Source organism: Salvelinus alpinus, chromosome 14 (genome assembly GCF_045679555.1).
Source record: "Salvelinus alpinus chromosome 14, SLU_Salpinus.1, whole genome shotgun sequence".
NCBI lineage: Eukaryota > Metazoa > Chordata > Actinopteri > Salmoniformes > Salmonidae > Salvelinus > Salvelinus alpinus.
In genome coordinates this window covers 444,989-448,629 of record NC_092099.1, presented here as the reverse complement: position 1 = coordinate 448,629, position 3,641 = coordinate 444,989, and the positions used below count along the sequence as shown (strand labels likewise).

General features: G+C 42.0%; 1 long non-coding RNA gene across 1 annotated transcript; it reads left to right on the top strand.

Annotated features, from left to right (window-relative positions):
* The first annotated feature begins 1,021 nt into the window (after window positions 1-1,021).
* On the top strand, window positions 1,022-2,666 carry LOC139538281 (uncharacterized). The gene is made up of 2 exons (XR_011667696.1): window positions 1,022-1,152; window positions 1,570-2,666. It is a non-coding gene; the product is annotated as an uncharacterized lncRNA (long non-coding RNA).
* Window positions 2,667-3,641: the final 975 nt, after the last annotated feature.

The window sequence follows — 3,641 nt, the reverse complement described above, 5'->3', positions numbered from 1 at the left end:
TGAGTGGAGATGCGCAAATGTATGCATGCTTGATCTGAGGAAACACTGGGGAAGTCCTTGGGCTCTAGTCAAAGAGAGAAGTTTGTCCAGCTCAGTAAAGTCTCAAACATAAATTGTCCGCAACAGTGAAATGGGCTGCTTCAATGTGAATTAATGAGGAGGCGAAACATTCCTCAATTCAAACTGTTAGAACATAAAACATTTGATATTGACAAGTTGAAACATAGCCTATAGATAATTAGCAGGCAGCATACCTTGGTTTTAGGGCAGTGCGGCTTAACTGTCCTGCTGACTAACAGTCATATTTTGGAATAGTGAGTGCATTCTGACATCACATGCATTAACCCTTTCATGCGTGAGTTCCAAATATCTGTAACGGTCGCCCCAGCGTGAGTTGTTTTATGCACGTGATGTTAGAACGTTCTCTCCAATTCCAGAATGTGATTGTTATGTAACAGTACATTTAATCTGCGCTGCCCTCAAACCAAAGCACGCCGCCTGTTTTATTTGTCAATTTTAAATTATTTTCTAAACAGTTTTTTATTTTATAATAACAGTTTGAAATGAGGTGTGTTCCGCCTCATTCATTCACATAAAAGTAGTCATTTTTACTTTTGCGGACCAATTAATTTTTTTTACATTTCTGACCCGGACAAAATTCCCCAAACACTTCTCAATTGTTTGTGCAGTTCAAGTCTGCAGACATTTACTCATCTGCCGTCCTGCATACACGTGTTCATATTTTCCACCTGTCGCCTGCATCGCAATCAAAGTTGTTTTCGTTACCAATAGTAACTTTGGAAATGTGTGCGTTTCTATCAAAGTGCCTTATTACGTTATAATAGTTTCTGCATGTCGTGTTATGTCGTTTCTACTGTAGCATCATGTTTTTGTGTATATTCATTATAACCGCGGACACGCGATGTAACGTTACTCATTTCATAACATGTATGGTGATATACCCAATGCTTAGGTATCTAGCTACAGTCTTATTAGCTCTGGAAAACAATGCTAATTGCGTCACGGATGTATTAGCATGTGTTGTATGTTGAAGCTACCCTGGCCTTTTGACTCCCAAGTGGCACAGCGTCTCAGTGCTAGAGGCGTCACTACAGACACCCATCTTCAAATCCAGACTGCGTTTCTATCAAAGTAAGTGCCTAATTACGTTATAATAGTTTCTGTGTCGTGTTATACCGTTTCTACTGTAGCTCACTGTGTGTATGGAGCATAATATATTTGTGTATATTCCTTATAACCGCGGACACGCTAGGTAACGTTACTCATGTTACTCACCTTTTATGGTGTTATATTCAATCGTGCTTATGTAGCTAGTTACATTATTCTATTAGCTCTGTAAAACAATGCTAAATGCGTCAGAAGTATTGGCATGTTGTATTTTGACGCTACCCTGGAAAAATATCTTATACCACTTGGTCGTTTTCTGAGTTCATTCCACAAAGCTGTTTATCATGTCGGCCTTATCCACTGCCCCCATTTTGAGGTAATAGTCAAGCACGCAGTCTGGTTTGATGTTTCTCTGTCTGGTTTGTTTCTCTCTCCCGTCAGGTGGTTCACCTTCCCTGTGGCCGACATGGTTGCTGTATGGACAGTGGAGAGGACATGGACGTCTCGTTTGTCATGGCACTTTACTGCCAGCTGTTGACATCTCTTGTTTTGTATAACGGGTCATTTAGGATGGCAGTAGCGTTGATGATGAAATGCAGTCATAGCAGCAGAACTAGAAAGCAGTCTTGGGAAAAGAGGGTGGCAAAGAAGGGAGTTGCAAACATAGCATCTCTGCTCCAGTATTCTCTTAGGGAGTTCTTCTTTACTGTCACCAGGAATGTATACATTTCACTAATTGTGGTTGTCCCCCCACTCCTGGTGTAACAGTATAACTTTACGTCCGTCCCCTCGCCCATACCCGGGCGCGAACCAGGGACCCTCTGCACACATCAACACCACGAAGCATCGTTACCCATCGCTCCACAAAAGCCGCGGCCCTTGCTGTGCAAGGGGAACCACTACTTCAAGGTTTCAGAGCAAGTGACGTAACTGATTGAAACGCTATTAGCGCGTACCCGCTAACTAGCTAGCCATTTCACATCCGTTACACTGGCTCTCTCTTATCCTGTAGCTCCAAGGCATAGCGATTGGTCTCTACTATGTCTCCCACTAGCTCCTCTGTCAGAAACAACTTGAAGCACTCTGCCTCAGATGGAAATGGCAAGGGGCGTTGCACTCCAGACTGGGACTCAACACAATCAGCAGGGCCAGGAGGGGTGAAATGGCTGGCAGCCTTCCAGCTACCACAGAACTCCTGTACTTCATCCACTGTCAGTCTGCCACCATCACCACCAGCATCTTCTAATGGAACTGGGACTTTGTCAGTGGACGAGGGGTCCTCAGATTCAGGGTTCTCAATGGCTACAAGGTTGGGGGGCAGCTCCTCACTGTCAGAATCTGATTCCTGACTTTCAGACTCAAAATCTCCAGAATTTCCACATTTGTGAGTTGTCTCCTTTTGAAAGTTATTGCTAATGCTACAGCTTAGCTCACTATCTACATACATAAACAACAACACTGAATGGTTTAGAGTGAGAGGGTACGTGGTTGACTGCCGGCACGCGCCACTTGTCTCAATAAATCACTATCAGAAAATGTTTTGTGTGGCAATTATTTGTGTATTTACTGATTTATTCACATGTTTTCAATTCTATGTGACAAATCATGCATTCCGATTCTTGCACAGATTGTAATGGGCACATATTATGTGTGTAAAATACTTTTTTGAAGGTTGTACTGATTATGATGAGCTAAGCTAATTCCAGCTGTGTAGCCATGTTTGTTGACATACAATGCATTCTGGGTTTCACGTAATCGTCTGTTTGACCAAAGATGTTATAACAAAATGAGGTGAGTAAGAGTTCACTCATTTTTTGAGGACTTCCGGAAATGAAGGGTGGGATGTGAACGACAGTGATTGACACACCCCTTCAACATGCATACTATAAACAGACCAAACTCATCTTGTCTTCTCTTATTATCTTCGGTTTCTGTGAGGAACAAATGCATGGCTGCGCGCTGAAACTAATCGTCGGATTACTTTCGATTTCTATAAAGTGTTTTACCTAATTATTTCGATCAATGGTGAGCTCACCCGTGATGTGATTAATTATACATAATAATTGCTATTAGCTAATTCATATTGTAGTTTATGTCAGCCGAGAGTTAGAAAATATTACTGCTTGTGTTGGGTCAATCTTTCCTCAGTTAGCGCTTGGACAAATGTAGCCTACATTTTTCCGGTTAGGATGATTGTGTTATGCTATATATACTTCTGTGAATATCTGAACATTGCATTCCAAAATAAACTGCTCACATTCTGGACAACTTTGTAAGGACTGTGTTTGTGTAAATAGTTTCTGAAAAAAGTGTGGCCAGCTCAAATGCTGATTGTTGCGTCATTCGAAACTGGCCGTTCTAAACGAGCGTTCTAAATGAGTGTTCTAATCACACGGGTGTGATCGTACGCTTCAGGGACCACTGTAGAACGATCACACCCGTGTGATGGTACGTGTGAAAGGGTTAAAAACCTAACTCTGTTGCGATAGTTACAAATAGGGTCCTTTTTTCTC